Raw genomic sequence first — 18,429 nt, forward strand, 5'->3', positions numbered from 1 at the left:
CAGAAGTACATGAGAGAGATACTTGGAAAGTGGTAAAGGCACCATGACTGCACTTTTGAGGAACTAACCATAATAAAACAGAATAAAAACTGTTGGTCAGAGCACATTTGTCCAACACAGCTCAATCTTCTGGAAGGCTTGAGTTCACTTGCAAGCATGGCTGGCTCTATGAACAGTTCATTCCCACACACACCATGATTAGTACTTTGTTAGCAACGATGGCAGCTGCATACATACCATTAGTGCCAGGAGCCTGGCACACAACTGTCCTCTGACAAGCATTTGGCATACGCTTTCACAATGCTGACAAATCTTCTGACTCTGCTGCTAGACCTGGTCTGAAGGGGCTGGCATCTTACAGGTTTATGCTGCTGGCTACACAATGTCACTTTGGGCACACCAGTGTCTGTGGAGACACATGACAGCGGAGAGGCCTGAAACCCTGAACTGGTACCAGAGGCATCCAACACAGATGACTGTGGGTGCACTTGACATATCTCTGTTCCTTGAGAGGAATTGCTGTGGGAAACTGCTGAAACTGTGTGTTCATCACAGTGCTTGATGAAAATGTCACAACTCTTTAGAATATAATGGTACTACTAATGTAGGCAGTACTTCAGGATATCATTACTGTGCTAGCAGTTTTGGCCAAAGTTTTCATGGTGCTTCTGCAATTCACCTGCTCCTGCATGAAACATAACCAATAAAAACTGGAAGTTCTTACATCTCATACTTTGAATGTACAATATTGAAACAACACATTTGCATGGTGTTCCCCTTATTGGTTCATATATTTATGAAACCAGATATTTCTGCTGACATTTTATGTGCAAATATGCTTACTCTCAACACTTCCATGTAAGTACACATTATTTTCTGCACAAATGCAACAAAATTGATTTTAGCATGTCTTTTTCAACATTGCTTTGCTCCTTCTCACAACAGTTTCTCATGAGTGAAGTCCTGAGGAACAGAGCTTGAGGAAAAAAATGAACTTGTGGTTTTAAACTAACTGGATCTGCACCAAAATTCTGGATTAAGTTTCTGGTTTTACCACGTACTATATATATATGACCTCAGGCAAGTTATACTGTCTCTTTATTTGTCATCTTGAAAGCAGGGATAGTAATAGTTTCTCTAGGTAACAGGATTCTTATGAAGTAAAATCCATTAAGAGTAATGATAATCTTCATCAGAATGGAAATAACAATTGCAGCTGTTCTTTGTAGGTATAAAATAAGGCCAAGTGCCATGTCCTGAACTTGGGTCTCAGCAAACCCATGCAGCACTACAGGCTGGGGAGAATTGGCTAAAGAGCTGCTCTGCAGAAAGGGACTTGGGGATGCTCCTTGAGAGCTGGCTCAGTGTGAGCCACGGTGTGCCCAGGTGGCCGGGAAGGCCCATGGCATCTTGCTTGGGCTGAACCAAGAGCAGTGTGGCAGCAGGACAAGGGACGTGATCATCCTGCACCCCGAGTCTGGTTCTGGGCCACTCACTTTAAAAAGGACATTGAGCTGCTGGAGGAAAGGGCAACAAGGCTTTTGAAGAGTCTAGGAGACATGTCTTATGAGGAGTTGCTGAGAGAGCTGGGTTTCTTTAGTCATGAGGAAGCCCAGGGGAGACCTCATTGCTCTCTACAGCTCCCTGAAAGGAGGCTGTAGTGAGGTGGGCATTAGTCTCTTCTACTGTGTCTGGAGTGAGAGGATCAGAAGAAATGGCCTTCAGCTGAGACAGGAGAACTAGACTGGATATTAGAAAATTTTTTTCACTGTTAGGGCATGTCAGGCATTGGAACAGGTTGCCCTGGGAGGTGGGGGAGTCACCATCTCTGAAGGCGATTAAGAGGCATCTGGATTTGGTGCTGGGTGATGTGGGTTAATGGTTCAGGGGTTACAATGGTAGCGCTGGGTTGATGGTTGGACTTGACACTTTTAGAGGTCTCTTCCAACCTTGATGATTCTAGGGTTCTAAATAAGGGTATTCATCTTCTAAACACACAGAGCAAAAACACAATCTGCAGGGCACTGTTCTGAAACTTGTTTTCAGTGACTGACTCTTGAATGGAAGATCAGTGTCAGGACATGACTGATAGAGACATTTCTCACATTATGTCCTTCTGAAGGCGAATTAGACATAAGTATATTGGTGGGCACAAAGCCCTCTCAGAAACATATCCAAAATTGTAAAAACACAGCCTGGAGAAATAATAAACCATAAATATGTTGACAATAATAAAAAAAAGTATCTGGCACATTTTTCACTTTAATCATGCCACCAAATGAGCGGCACAATGTGCAAAATCAGGAAAAGTTGTGCACAGGAGAGATGGCAGCCTAACTCTGTAAAGAACCACGACTTGGCAGCAACACGGTGTCACCAGGTATAGCTTCCAGCCACATTTCTGCACCTAGCAAGCAATACCTCAGATTGTGTACTCATCGTGTTTCATATTTGAGTCATGCTTGCCACCTTCAGCATTTTCCCCTTATCATTCACTTTTAAAGGCAGTGTATGATTTGTTGGAACGGAGTGGAGATAGCTCTCTTCGAGAGTCGCAGTGGCACCATACCTATTTTGAATCCAGCTACAGGTGCGGAGCACCCTCGATGACTCACCACCTCTCTGTCAGCAGCTGAAGTGACTGCCGGGGAACGGGGGATGTAGGACACTGAAATTTTACCGACACGCAGGGCGGGCTTGCTGCTGTCAACAGCTGGGGGTAAGAAGACAAATCCCCTTCTCATTTCCTTGTCCGACCACAAGCATGCCAGCTTTGGTGACCTGCTTTTCGCCACTCCTTGAGGCTGTGGCGATGCCAGCACATTTTGGCTAGGGAAGGGCCAGCGCTGGGGTGCCGCTGCGGTGGGAGCGGAGCGGAGCGGGCCGGGCAGGGAGCGCTGCGGCGCTGCCGGAGGTTGGACCGCGCGGAGGCGGCGCAGGAGGAGCGGGCGGCACCGCGATAGCGCTGACGGGCAGCGGCAGCCGCTCTTTGTCCCCTCCCCTCCCCGGCGCGCCCAGCCCAGCCGGCAGCGCGGAGCGGAGCGGGCCGGCCTGGGGATTCCCTCGCCGCGCCGCCGAGGTCGCCATCTTCACCCCCGAGCTCGCCCCGGACGCTGCCGGCCGGGCTCCCGGGGAGCCGCCGGGAGCCTGCGCCGCGCCTGCCCGCTGCATGTGACCGGCGGGCGGTAGCGGCCTCCTCCGCGGATCTCGGCTGCGTCCTCCTCCGCCCCCGGCGCGGCGGGGAGGGGGCGCGGGGCGCCCGGCAGCGGGAGACGGAGGTGCCGGGGCGCGGCGGGCACACAAAGGAGCGGGCGCCGCCGTGGGCAGCGGTGAGTGGCGGGGCAGGGCTGCGGGGATCCCCGCGCTCGCCACCCTGCGCGGTACCTGCCGCGGGGCTGGGCTGCGGCCACTCCCTTTCCCGCGGGCCCGCTGGCAGCGCTCGGGGGGTTGCGTTGCGCCGCCGCCTGGCACCGCCGGTGTTTCCCGCAGCGCCAGCCCCACGGCCGGGCACTGCGAGCGGGGGCCGAGCGAGGTGCCCGGGGCCGGTGCTGGGCGGGGCGATGCGGGGGAGGCTCCGGCCGCGCCGCCTCGGCAGCGGGCAGTGCCGCGGGCGCGGCGGGTGATGCTCAGCCGGAATCCCGCTTGACGCGCGGACAAAGAGGAGCGAGCCACAGATTTGGTGGTGGGCGATTAAAAAAAAAAAAAAAAGGATTTGGGTTTCCTGCGTTTTGTGGTTTTTGGTTTTGTTTTTTTTTTCGGTTTGTTGTGAGGCTTTTGGCGGGTGGGCTGGGAGGGTTTTTTTGGCTCTATTTAATGCCGTTCGCCCCCGCCGGGTGTCCCGAGCGGGGCAGGTGCCGCGGCGGGCAGCGGGCCTGGGCTCGGGCAGGGCGGGGATGCCGCGGCGCCGCCGTCCCGCCCAGCCGCGCCCCGAGCGGCTGCGGAGCCCCGGGAGGAGCGCGAGGCCCTCCCGGCGGGGCAAGGAGCGAGCCGGGGGGCAGCAGCCGTGACCTCGGTGCGCCTCCAGAGAGGTGAACTGGCCTTTAGCAGTTCTTGTTTGAAATGTGCCGCTTGGCTGCTGGGGTGAGCGTGTGGTTTTCAGGCAGATTCTCCGTGTGTGTGACGCTGTTCGCTTACCAGAATTGTAACTCTTCCATAGGAGAACGTTCCAGGAGACCGTCAGGCCCTGTGACATTTAACTCTGAAGCTGGATATGCATTAAACTGTAAGTTTTCCAGTGTTGTTTCTGAATGTGGATTGATGAATGGAGTGATTATTTAATGTCTGCGAGATGAAAACTTGAGAAGTAATTTAAGTGAGACCCTAGGCAGACTTTTCCCATGCCTGTTGCATATATATGTCTCTCCTAGACTGCAGTAACTGGTTAAAAATTAAAAAAGTAAAGAAAATCTGGGAGAAAGTGATGCCTTAAGTGCTTGCTATAAGTGTTAGTGTGATGGATCTCACTTAATCCTCCAGGGCTGACAGTCACCTTTTAGATTTAAATCAGTGTATAGGAAATACCACTAAGCCTAATACTAGTGTGTTTCTCTGCATTTGACTGAAATAACTGGGATTGGATGCTGTAAGCCTAATACTAGTGTGTTTCTCTGTTTCTCCCAGTTATTTCAGTATTTGACTGAAATAACTGGGATTGGATGCTGCTTTTTCCACACTCATAAGGCATATTTAGTCAATTATTTTACTTAGGTGATCTGATTAATAGCAGCTCATTGAAGGTATAGATACATTTCTGAGTTGTTTTTCACAGTGTTAAAATATAGATGCATTTTTGAAAGAAGTAGTTAAATACGAAATTTCTACTGTAATAATGGGGGTTTTGAGAGGTGAAAAGGACTGTTGTAGATGAAATTGCAGGAAATGATCAAGCAATTGACTACAACCACTAATGAAATAAGTAGCAGATCAAATAAACAATGAGATAATTCACTGTACAAATTTACTATATACATGAACTTCATTGTATGTCAATAGCTATATCACTGCTCTTTTAAATTTGGGTTTTCCCATCAGCTTGAGTGAGAAGCTGGGACATGGATATACCTGTCTAAGCATCTAAAGTGATTTTGCTAGCAAGTATGAGTTCTTCAGCGTTTAAGACACTTCCTGGTGAATTTTCTCTATATTTAGGTCAGAGTTCTATAGCTTGCAAATTACATCATACATGCATATATACATATGTTATATGTCATTTGTGCACCAGAGGAACAAATAACTCTAAAACTTTTGTTCTATGTAGCTTGTACAGAAATATTACAGTTAAATTATCTTTTGTTCTGTTTTGCAAAAAAAAAAACCAAACAGTCAATTTACTTGTGCTGTCATATAACCATACAAAATAAATTTCTTTTGAAGCCTGCTAGTAATTCTGACTCCGTGAGTGTTTTGGAAGTTCTGTGGTGGCTTGGTGTGCAGTGTGATGGTCTATGGGAAGTCTTGACATAGTGGATGATCACAATAGGGAAAAGACAGAAATGTTTCAAATATCCCCTCAAGTAAAGGGGAAAAAAAAAAAAGTTGAGTTGATTCACAAACAGGAAAAGGAGATGAGAAATTGAGTATGTATTCCAGCTTTCTTTCTGTATATTTTACTGTGTCTTTTTTAACCTGTATATCAGAGGTTTCATTGCAGTGATAAAATATTAACCCTAAAATGGTTCTAAAAAATCAGATCATGTGTCATAGCATTGTTACAATAAACAAGAAGGATTATATGTCTCATTTCGTCTCTTTGCCCAACAAGAAGTTGCTTTTCTAGGAGTAATGGTTTTTGGTGGTGAAATAGTGCTAATCAATAGTTGTTGCTGTAATTGATTGTCCACTGCAGAGGAGTCCATGTAACACCCATTAACTTGAGCAAGCTTGCACAAACTCTGAAGATACTTGTGCCAGACCTTTTGACCCTGTGGTGGGGGTGAAGGGGCTTCTTTTTTTGCCTCCTGAGTTTCTCCTGCCTGGAATTGCATTGTTAGAAAAAATACTTTTTCCTTCACTGACAAGGAGAACATATTTTATTCTGTGGTATGTCTTTGAGGTGACAGTTTCCTGAAGTTCAGGATTATTCTTTCAAACTAGGAATAGCAGTGAGATACTTGCTCTGCTTAATGTGATTTATAGACCTACCTTTTAGGCATGAAGAATGTGGAATTAAATGACTCAATAATGGAAAAAAGAATCCTGGTGTTGAAGTACTCCCTTGGGATACTGCTCCTGTTAAATTTTTTTGTTGTTGTTATTGTATTTTCAGTGAACTTAGCTTGACAAATTAAATGTAAACTTGGCATACGATACTGCTAAGGAAAATCTTGTGCCAGTCTGTTTTGCATACTCTGTCATGTTTCGTTTTAAAACCCCCTGGGCTCTGGTCAGTGTCAGTGAGTGCTTGGATAGAATTCGAATGAGACTAATTTTCACTTTTGAGTGATACACTTTGCCTATTTAAATCAGTTTTCAGCAACTCAGTTGCAGCTCTTGATTACACGTGACAGTGTGAGTTCAGGTAGTGAGTAGCAGTTTATCATACAATTCATTAGTGCAATACATGTATTTCCTAGCTATGATTCTAGCAAGCATTATAGACGGCTGCCTTACGTAAACATATGTAAAGACTTATCTTTGGTCACCGCCTTAGCCCTGGGTGTGTGTTTCTCGTTCTACGCCTCTGTGTGCATGTAGATAGAGAAAGTGGATGAAGGCTAGCGTGGCCCTTGTTCCTCATGCCATATTCATTAAGATGTGTTTGTGGCTACCATAACTGTTTAATATTAGCCATCTTCTGTCTCCTAGTTTTAATACCGGCCTTGTATTGTATAGCGACTAAAAGAGTTTTTGAGGAACTTAGGGTGTTGTGAAAGTGTTTGTCACTGTTTTCATACTATAAAAGTGGGGGAATTGCTTTCTAATTTGTTCTGAGGGACTGCACACAATTGACTGCTGAAATACGAATGCCTGTCTCTCAATCCAGTTTTATCAATGCTCAAAGTATACTTAGCAGGGTTGACATGAAGGAGTTATTTTTCATATTGTAGCTGCTATATTACTTTTGTGTTAAAAAAGTACTGAAGCAAAGTGTATATCACTGCACAAATAAATTATTTTATTTTTTGAGTAGACTGGATGTAGATGCACTAGAAAAGCAGTCACATGATGTTCTTTCCTGTAGCCAAGTCTAGGAGGAAAATGAAGGAGAGAGGGGGAGGAGGAATGCTGCTCTGAAGGATGCTAATCTTGAGATGGGTGGATTGGATTAATTTTTCTTTAAAGAAAATCAGTTGATCTGAAGAGAGGCTCTTGAGTATTCACAGTCACTTAAAGGTTTCATGTTATTTTGATGAAGCAAGTCTGTCTTGCGTGATGAGTGTCTCATTTTATTGTAGGACTAGCAATGATAAGAAATGATGATGAATTCAAGGAAGAGGCAACCTGAAGCAATTGAACGTGGGTAAAAGAGCAAACAGCTGCAGTGAACATGTTTAAGTGTCCTTAAGTAAAGGGCAGATTGAACAGGAAGTTTAGCAGCAAGAAAGCTGCCTATTAGTAGCAAAGTGAATGTAGGAAAATTAGGCTGGTGAGCATCCTACGAGAAGATCTTGGCTCAATGCCCATTACATAGATGGTAACTCTGCCTGAGGACTCCTTTGGTCTTTCTCAAATGGAATGTTTTGTGTGTGCTTAGAAGTGGATGTGTGAGATGAAGGGGTAGTCAGTCATAAGAGGAACAATAGTTTCTGTTGACTGTTCACCTCAACAACAAGGGGAAGAGGAGCTGCCTTGCCCATATAGAAGGCAAAGTTAAAGGCATGCAGACCTACTTCAGAGCAGTCTTACGTAGTCTTTGTCAGTATCACATTAACAGAATGGATTAGGAAGAGGGTGTAAGGAGGAAGACGTAAGGTGTAAATGGAATTTTTGGCAGGTTTTATGTGCTTCTTCCTGAAGCATAACTGACCTACATTAATTTCCTCTTCTAATTTATTTAGTTTTTTTGTCCAGTCAGATTTGCAATATTTGTTGTGAGACATCAGAGGGAGAGCTGATAGTGTGACTCTTGGGGATGTCTTGTGCAGGGCTAGGAGTTGGACTTGATTGTCCTTGGGGGTCCCTTCCAACTCAGCATATTCTGTGATTCTGTGGTGCCTTCTGTCTGCACGTGCATTAGTGCATGAGTGGTGCCTGGGAGAAAGCAAGCTTCTGATAATTGCACTGCCTGAAGAGCTAGGAACTGCTGTACAGCTTGCTTCTGTGTTATGGCTAAGCTATATTCAACAAACAACTGAAATGAGTCTCTGTTGTGTTCAAGGGTTTACTTATTTTGCTGATGTTGAAAGTAGGGATCATGTTGTAGGCTGACATCTAGTCATGTCAGAGGTCTATTGAATTGCAGTTACCTGAGCCCTTGATCTGATACCACAGTTACTAGAAAACAGTTACCTCAGTTCTTCACTGGACAGAGTTTAAATCCTTTCCCTGCCATACATAAATTGTAACAGATGTGTGCTGGCTTGTGATGAGGTTTGTTTGCATTGCATAAACCAGTGCCTCTGTGTTGGGGAAGAGGTGCTGGAGGAGAAATTGCCGTTCATCTTTATAGAAAAGGAGAAAATTTGATCTAAACAGTAAGGGGCTTGTAATGCTGGGAGAGTATTGCACATGGAGATGACCTCTCTGATCTAGTAACTTCTCACAGCTAAACAGTTAGAATGCTTTGAGTTGCACTTTAGGCAAGCAGGGATAAAATACTTTATCCATCTAGGCTAAAAAAAAGAGCTATTTGTTTTATCAATATATAAACAGTACAAGGGCAAAACTGTGCATGAACCAAGTAACTGATTACAGACTGCATCATGGTTCGCTGGGTGTTTTGGTATCTTGTACTTTTTTACAAATCGCTGTACAACTCAACCTGTTTTTTTTCTAACTGTGTGTGCCTTGAACTTTATCAGTTATTACAAAGAGTTCCAAAAATGTTTCCTTACAAAACTTTCTTTTCACAGAATAGAAAGTGTGTTGTCACCAAAGCCTCCCCAGTTAAAATCCCAATTGTCCTCACAGAAAAAATAAATGAGTGTCTTCAGACTGACGTTTGTGAATTCTGTCTTAAATTTAATACCATTTCTGTTTTAAAGTTCTGGCTTATCTTTGTATGGGCTTGATGTACTTTTCCCATGCTTCATTTTTTGAATGGGGCCTTTAATCATCTTTTTTGTAGTCACTCACTGAATTTGGAGACCAACTGTTTAAATCTCTTGCAAAAATAGGACTTTTCTAATTTGCAGCTGGCTTCCTTGTCAAAACGGTCATGCTGCTTAGTACTGAAATATTATATGCAGAAAGTGTCTTGTTACATTTATTGATTGCTTTTATCTTACAGCTCATATTCAGTAAGTCTTGTGCTGTCTGATAACACCTCTTTTAATTGGCCCCATGTGATGCAGCTATTAGCATCAAACACCAGTTGCTAGAGGAATTCCACCTTTAAAGCTTCCTGAGAACAATTTTTCGCTTGAGCTCAACTACCGATTTCTTCTCTTACCCCTTCAAGTGAATGGTATCTTGCCCTGGTATATTTGCACTGAAGTTCTTTTCTAGTAAGCTGAGTTGTATAAGGTTTGTTCTGCCTTGATATAGTTAAAAAAACCTAAAATTGATGTGAGAATGTAGTTTCAAGTTTAGTCGTCCTTTCACTTGAACTATAAAAACAGATTTTGAGATACAGTAGAAGCTGTTTTCTCCAGCCAAAATTAAGTATAAGTATTTCAGAAATAGGAGTTTACCCATTTTATTTGGTGTAGACATGTTCAAAAAAGTTAGGGTACAGTGGATTGGAAGAAAGGCTTAAAATGCATATTTTAAGTAACACCTAATTTTTAATGGGAGGAAAATGGGAGCAGGGAGTAGTCTTCACCAAATAACACCAAGGTGTTATTTTTGGTATTTCATGCACTCCTTCCTTACTCATCCGATTTTTCTGGTTATAATTTGCAGAGGTAATAGAAAACTAAGCTTTGATGCATTCTGTTATTTTACTTCTTTTTGGTTGGTTGGTTTTGTCCTATCAAAAATCCATCTTGCACAAATGCTTAGATGATGTGCTTACAGTAGGAGCACATCACTGGTACAGCCAGGGTTTGCTACATAATCAAGTCTTTATTTTAGTGTTGAAGTAGGGACTTTTTTTAAAGGATAAGTCTAGGTGCGTTCAGCTCTGCTATTTCTTATAATTGTACCTAGTTTTCTTCTAAGGTGTCTTGAAAATGTCAAAGCCTTGTGGTACTCTTCAAAAAATCTTAGTTCAACTTGAGACTATACATTGAGGTGAATTTCAAGGGGCAATATATCGGTATAGACAGTTTCACATGTGGACCATCCTCTAGGGTCTACTGTATCCAAGCTTCCTGTAAGCTTTTTCTGTAGAAGAACCTCTAAACTGGTGCATTTACTTTCCAGGAATGTTTGCTAAGTGGTGCTTCCACTTAGAACAGGCCTTTTCTGGGAAGACAGCAGGAGTGGTGACTCCTTTCATCTCTAAACATTGCAGGTCAAACCCTGGCTATGATTAAATTAGTGGTGAAGCTTTCACTGGGATCCTAAATTCGTTACAATTTAAAGTCTGCAAAGCAAGACTTTAATAGCTGCAGCTCTGCAAGAATGCATTTGTGAGAGTGATACCAGCCATCAGCCAGCAGTTAAGGTGGAGTCGTATTTCTTGTATTTCTTCAGTGGGATTGCAGATACTTGTGTCCAGAGGTGCTCACAAACCAAAGTGTGAGCATTATCAGTTCATATAGAGAAAAATACAGATACTGGAGGTTGTGGTGGATTTGGTTTTTAACGTATTTATTATGTGGTTGGGGCACAATTGTCACCTGTGCTCTCAGTCCTTCGTCCTCTGTGTTGTCAGGATATATATGTATTCACAGTAAAATGATCCTTATTTCTTAAGATTATTTTATTATTATTTAGTTCAGTTGAAAATTGTAATAGATAAAAGGAGACTGCATCAAGAGTGATCCAGCTTGGGAGAAACTCACAGCAGGCACAGACCTGTGACAGTCCAAACAAGTGTGCATTTCAGTGAAATAGTATGCAAATTAAGAATTCTATTAAAGAAAATATGTTGTTTTGAAAGAGACATTTCCACAGATCAGATAGGTACTCAAATATTCACAGACGTAATGGGTGATTCTAGATTATGCTTTTTATACTGTATATATGCTACCTCTTTTTTCAAATTCTTAAACTTTGTTATTTTTCTTTCAAGGACAGAAGGTGTGATCTGAAAGCTTTGTTGCTTTGTTTCTTCTGGTTGAGATAATATTTAGATATTTTTGTCACTTTTCTTCTGTACATGACAATTTCATCAAACTCTTTGTGACTTAATGTCTTTTAAAATGTAACTTAATTTGTGTTTGCATCTATTCAAAGATGCTGAGGTCAAATGTTGTACTGTTCTGAAGTCCCAGGCAGCAGATTTTGCAGATCACCATGGTAATGTGCGTGTGTGCGCGTGGGAGGAAGGCTAAAGTTGGAATCTGCATTAACAGAATCTGTTAATATTACATAGTGCTCAGTGGCACTAGCACTGCTTGTTCTTTGACATGCGTGTTCTTTGACTGCACATTCTTTGCTTAATTAAAAACAAAATAATATGATGGAATTAAAAGCCCCTGTTGTCTGATTTTTAACCTTTTAATTTTCTCTGTGTGTGTATGTGTGTTTCTGAAACAAATCTACTGAAATAACAAAATACTATTGGAATCTTCTTTCTGTTCAGAAAATGGCATATGATGATCTTGTAAACTAGCAAAGAAGCTCCACAATTTCTTTGCTCCCTCTCTGAGAACTTATGGATAGAATTCAAAGTCATTGTGTTACAGCTAGAGATATCTTCCAAGAACACTTCCTACTCATAGTGCATGTCCTGGTGATTTCTGCCAAAGCATTGTGAATGTTTGTTTCTTGATTTTGGGTAAGCATATTTGGGTTCTTTTGTACTTGCAGTTGTTTTCTTGGATACAGAATTAGTTCTGACGTATCATCAATGCTAGTTTATTTTATTTTTTTTTAAATAAAGAAGAACAGTGTTCTGTTCTGAAACTGGTTCTTAATTGCCCTTAGTAGTGATTACAGATAAACTTAAAAATGCCTGTGAATTTGTAGGAAAAGTGGACAAGAGAAAGTTAAAGCTGACTTTTCTTGTCTTTTTGTTACTGTAGTCTAAATAAACTTGGAAAAATTGCAGACTTGGATGAAGAATGATTTATTTTCCCCATTGCTATATTGGTTGTCTCAAGCCTGAAAATAGAACAATGGAGACTGTGAAGGATATAGAGGGGAAGCCATACAAAACGTGAGTGAGGTCACTCAGTTTGCTGAGCCTGGAGGAGACAGGAGAGGCAGAGACCTCATCGCAGTCTTCTACACCTTCCTTGTGCGTGGAAGAGGAGCAGCACTGGTCTCTGTGATGACCTGTGGCAGGACCTGAGGGAATGGTATGAAGCTGCTGTGCTAGGAGAGGTTTGAGTTGGATATTAGGAACAGGTTTTTTACCCAGAGTGTGTTTTGTTCCTGGACAAGGCTCCCTTAGGAAGTGGTCACAGCACCAAGCCTGACAGAGTGCAGAAGTGTTTGGACAATGCTCTTGGGCTCATGGTGTGACTCTTGAGGCTGTCATGTGCAGGGCCAGGAGGGGGATGGTGATCCTTGTTCAGCACATCATATGATTCTATGAAATTTTAATTACTTGCAACAACTTACTAGTTTAAAAATATTGATCCACTGCTATTGAGAATTATAGGCACTGATACAGGTTCAAAATGCAGACCAAGTCATGACTTTTGTTTAGATGGCCTGAGATTCTGGGCTTCTTAACTTTTTCACTGCATAGGCAAACCTTATAGCAAAACAACCAAGGAGTTGAGATGCTCTTGCTGCAGTAGAGTTCAGATGAATCACCAGAGCTGCCTTTGCCACCAGTAGAGCAGAGTTATTAGCCTGGCGTGACGTGAACATTCAGACTGTTCTTGGGAGGTCATCTGGAGATCTCAGCCATCTGTGCATGCATTCACATTACTTGGTGCATTTTGTTTTTACAATGCTATCCACTTGTTGTACACAATCTGTCATAGCAATAACACTTATTACTGTGATATTTTTCCTTCAAAATGCCAGGCCCTCTTTTGAGAGTGCAAGTGTGGGAAGTGATGGCTTTGACAGTCTTTGCCTTAGGAAAATAAGCTGCTTTTTCAAGGCTGTTTTTGTGGGGGCTGAACATCACTGTATACGCAGTGTAGTCATTTGTATATCTAGTGACTTGCTAGGTCCTTTTTTGCATTTTGAGGAGAAAGATACTTACCATCTACTAGACTCTAGTCTAGTAGATAAAGCTCTAAGTGGAGCTTTATCTCTTTAAAGCTCTTTAATAGACAAAAGCTTGAGGGTCAGTAGGACTTCAGACAGTGAACTGTTGTAGTTTTGGGTGGAATTTTTTTTTCATTCCATCATTCCCTTGACCTGTCTACTTCTGTTACGTACAGGATATGTAGTACCACACACATTGATTGTCACCTGGGTGATTTAAAGCAGACGGATTTTTCATATTAGATTTTGAAGAAAAAATTCATCTTTTATCTGATGAATCAGTGAAGTTAGTCATGCCAGGTTTTCAAAGTCTGCATTGGCAGGTGTGAAAACAGAGGAGGAAGGTATATTTAGTAGCAGGCTCTGAAAAGCATGCTACTAAATACACCTTCCTCCCACTGTTTAGAAAAAAAAAATAAAAGCCTTTATGGTAGTAAAATAATATTGAGAAAGAAATATTAGTACACAGGTACTTCATCTTTCACTTTAGAAAGGTTTAGCCTCTCAAACTTTTTCATACATACTGAGTTTCTCCATACTCAAAATTCAGTGTGTCTAATTAAAGTGAAATGCAAGGTTTCACCCTTTATGTACCTGAATTTCTGCACTTTCTGCTTCTAATCCCAAAGTACCTTTCAGTCTTCTCCCTAGTGTGTTCATCTTCTGAAGTAGGCCTGTGTGTCTTTGAGACAAGGAATTTCACTAGAAAGAGGAGAAATAGGAAAGCCTGGTGCCATTACAGCTAAACATGACCTGGAGACCAGTCTTCTGGGTGTCTGACACCTACTAGTTTCTGGGAGAATTATTTGCCTTTTTTTTCTGACTTGGGAGGCTTTCTGGAGGCCAACCAAGATAAATGCAAACATTACAAAGTACTGAAATATCTTAGTGTCTTGTCTTGCAAGGCTCTCTTGAGAACAGTACTTGAGGTGAGGAAAAGGCATTCTGAGGTAAGGTTAAATAGGCCACTGTCCCAAGCCCTCTTGTAGGGCTAAATTGCTGAATAGAAGTATCTTTCTCCTAAAGAAAGATGCTCTTTCTCCTAAAGACATACCTTAAGTGTAAACTCCATTTCTACTTCGTCCTCTAAGGAACTGTTTTTGAGATTTATATCCCTGTGATAGGAATGGGAGAAACTAAAATGAACCTTCACAATTTTTTTCAACTTATGTACTGTATGTCTCTTTTGGTGCCAAATATGTACAAGTCTAAACTCACTGATGTTTCACTGACTCCATTCATTATGGTTCTGTGTAATTAATTGCTGTACCAAGTACAGGCTTCATAGTGAAATAATAAAATATGCTCTATGGGCTGTCTGTAATTTTCTGTATGTATGTAACTTTGCCTTTGACTAGAACAGAATGACGATTTAAAATCTGTGTGTATATATGGTGTTTGTCTACGCAGATAAAAATGACATTGGTGCTAGATAAATCATGGGTATTTTTTCCATTCTTGTTTTTTAATAATTTTCAAAATGATGAAAAAGTTCCAGATGAAGACAGTGAAACCCAATGCAAACTTTAAATTTTGATTTTCTAATGGATAAAACAGTGAAAACTGCTGAAGTTCACTGTTTTTTTCTTCCAGCAGACAGGACTGAATGTTTGCAAACTACCTGTTCATGTATTGTAAATTCACAGGCTCTTTACCTTAGAAAATATTTTTCTTTATGGTATGAATGCATCTTTAAAGTTTACAGTGTACATGCATTGTGTTTTCAGGTTCTGTATCAAATTTCAACCTGTTTTGTATATTTTCTAATTATACAAACCATGTTGAAAACAACTTAGAAAAGGCATGGAGCTACAGTAATGATTTTACTGTCTGAATTTGATACTTAGGAATAGCAGTATTAATTTTCTCAATTTTGTTGAATCTTATGATGCTTTTATAGCTGTTTCACTATACTGTAGAAGCATATTAAAATATACTTCTTTGGCATTGAGGTTCTCTAAAATGGTGTCTTCCTTCAGTAGAAGCACTGTACTAATAGATACATTTCACTTTTCTAAGGGCACCCATGTCTCATTTTTTCAGCCATATTGATTTGGCTTTTGTCATCTTTGTTTTCATACACAGGATTTTTAGTGAACGCCTCATAAAAGGCAAATATAAGCTGCAATTCACTAAGTAAAATAACAAATCATCTGAGCAGATAATATCAGGATGACAATGAAATCACCTGTTAATGTGACCTGTGATCACATTAGTGATTTTTTGTAACTGGCTAAATCAGTAAGGTAATTATTATGTAGAAATAAAGGCCTGAAAGCAAGGCTACAGAGAAGCATACAGCTTCAAATTCTCACACAAATGATAGCACTTAGAAAAATGCTTGTTATAACTGGCTTTTTTAATGGATGTGATGTGGGCAAGTCTGCAGTAAGCTGTCCAGAATTAATAGAAAGTTGGCACAGCTGGATAAGTAGTGTGCCTTGGCAGTACCTGCAAACAGCTACTTTTTCCACTCTGCTGTCATATAATAGCCTTTCAAGCCAAAACTCCACCATTTATAGCAATGATTTTGTTAATTAAATTATCCATTAGGATGTATGTTTAGCCTCCAGGATTCATACATCTGGGATTCTAAATAGCTGTGACATGACGACTTACAGCCACTGGTCCAGATCATCTCATTTCTGACTGACTTTTTAAGATGTTATTGTACAAGGAGGGCTTTCCTTTTTCTGTCCTGCTGCTCTTACAGCATGGCCCTAGATTTCAAATGCTGAAGTTTAGGAAAGTCTTGAAGTATTTTTGTCTTTAGGGAGAAGGGCGGAGGAAGACTTAGAGATTGTAAATATAGATATTCTTATATCTACTGTTACCTTATTTGTATAAATGTTATTACATATTTAAATTGTTTATACAGAATTAGTCTCTACATGCTTAGGATGTTATGTGTGCTATTAATGTGTTCTTTTTGCTAATTTCTCATAATGTAGTTTTCTCTCAGTGAAATTTACTAATATGAATCTTTCTCCACTTTGCTTTCAGTTGCATTGCATTTGAGTGAGGAGGTCTGTGTTTAACTGCAGCTAAATGGTTTGTTTCTCCTAGCTATGTATCAGATATTGTCCACAGAGTCTTAAACTAGAAGGTTGATAAATTTCCATGACATTTCTGTTATAAAGTCGACATCTGATGTAAAAAGACATGATTGCCTTTCTGGCTTTAAGGATTTTATTTGCTTCATATTGGATTTTCACAGCTCTTGACATGCAATACCATGCAGACAAGTTTACTGCCTTCCCCTTTTCCTTCACAACATTTTTCTTTTCATTAACCATTTTTCTGCATTTACAATCTGTTATACCTGCTCTCGTCTGCTCTTCATTTCTAGTCCATAATTTCTCTGACAATCTTTTGTGAAAACTATGTGGGTAAAGATGAAAACCCCTTAATTTTACTTTTTAAATCTATCTTATGTCAGTCTGAGAAGAAATAGAAGACTTAATTTCCTAGTGTGTGGGCAAGGAAGGGCTGAGATATGATAAAAAAGCCCCCAGTAGAAGTCAGCAAGCAAATGCCTTGCCATAGAGCATGAAAGCTAAAACATTGGGGATCTCAGGTATGGTAGGGAGGTGGAACTTTTTGTCTGGGAGATTCTTTCTCTGTTTTGGTTATTTTAATAAAATCTGCAAAACATTTCCCTATCTAACACAGGAACTGTACAAAATTTAATTTACTACCACATTTACCTTATTTTTATATGCACACTTGAAGTGTGAACTAGATTGTTTGGTATTTTCAGCTTTCCTCATGTCTTCTGTCTGGTTTGAAACCCATTTATGATATATCAGTGCTTTCATGACTGTCATTGCAGATGGGTGCTCTGTGAATACCAGGTTGTTTGGGTTGAGTTTTTTTGAATAGAGGTTTAACAGGACTAAATATTCTCCTGCTGCTTCAAGTAGCAGTGATTCTTCTTACTCAGAGCCAGCTCTTACGAATGTGTTTCCTTTCTGTTATTGCCTGCAGTACTTTTAATCCATCCTTCCTTTCACTGAGAGCTGCTGAATTCTGTAGCTGATGTCATGGATGTGATTCAGTAACAAACTTGTTTGCTAAACCTCACACACTTCATGCCATTTAACTGCTGCCATGTTACGTATTCTTATTGGGAACTAGTACAAAACAATTATTCCCTGAACTGGTATTGCCAGTAATTTGAAATATGATCACTAAGAAAGGTTACCTAGCTATAATCTTGCAAAAATAGTGTTGGAACCTACATACAATTTGCACACATCTCTGCTAATATAAAAGTCTGACCCTTGCAAAGGTAGCAGCCATAACTAAGTAGGTACTGCTTTTGTACCCATGTTCCTTATTTACTTCATTTAACTATGTCAAGTATATGTATGTATATAAAAATTATTTATGTATTTTAAACAGTGTGTTAACATACTGGCATATAAGGATTAAGAGGACCTGAGAGTACACAAGTCAGTGAAAGTTTCTTTCAGCAGTACTGTAAACAAGGTAGCCATAATCCTTGAAATCATTCACAAGTGGAAGTAGTTCAGTCATTCTGACATCTGCAGTGCTTTGCAAAGGAGAAGCCTTGGAGGAGCTCCTGACTCTCCCTCTTGGTGGCTGTTTTTTTCCTGTAACCACGAAGATACATTGCTCTTCACTGTGAATAGTTTGGATTAGGTGTTGTAACAGATAGTAACTTAATTCTGTTTTTTCCAGTTTTTCATCGCTCTCTAGAATTGGGGATATCTTCACTGAATAACTTGCTGCTTAAAGAAAGTAACAGAAGTTGGGAAATTCAGGTAGGCAATACTTTGACTTTACTATTCACTTTAAATGTTGATGCAAATATGTATGAGAGATCTATAAATACTCATTGTAGTACCAAAACCATCAAAGCATGATATAGATTTTAACTTTACTAAGGTTTAATGTAGTTTCATGGCAGCTCTTGTGAGCTCTAAGAAGGCCCTGATAAGAAGTCCAGCAGACTTATGACATTCAAATGTTCTCTGTGTTCATAATAAAAATATGTTAATGTTCATATCTAATATGACAGGAGGTCCA

General features: G+C 40.8%; 1 protein-coding gene across 4 annotated transcripts in view; it reads left to right on the forward strand.

The window, feature by feature from the left end:
- Positions 1-2,798: 2,798 nt before the first annotated feature.
- The window catches only part of CDC42SE2 (CDC42 small effector 2), an 85,092-nt gene continuing 69,461 nt past the window's right edge, over positions 2,799-18,429 (forward strand). The window contains exons 1-3 of one of the 4 annotated variants that reach the window (XM_039724107.1): positions 2,799-3,329; positions 4,157-4,222; positions 18,082-18,164. The gene's annotated coding sequence lies outside the window, so the exon portion shown is untranslated. Of the gene's footprint in view, positions 3,330-3,570; positions 3,683-3,966; positions 4,081-4,156; positions 4,223-18,081; positions 18,165-18,429 lie in introns of those variants that run through there. The other 3 variants (XM_039724108.1, XM_039724110.1, XM_039724109.1) reach the window with 3 other exon arrangements.

Source organism: Passer montanus, unplaced genomic scaffold, assembly GCF_014805655.1.
Source record: "Passer montanus isolate IOZ18808 unplaced genomic scaffold, ASM1480565v1 scaffold52, whole genome shotgun sequence".
Lineage (NCBI taxonomy): Eukaryota > Metazoa > Chordata > Aves > Passeriformes > Passeridae > Passer > Passer montanus.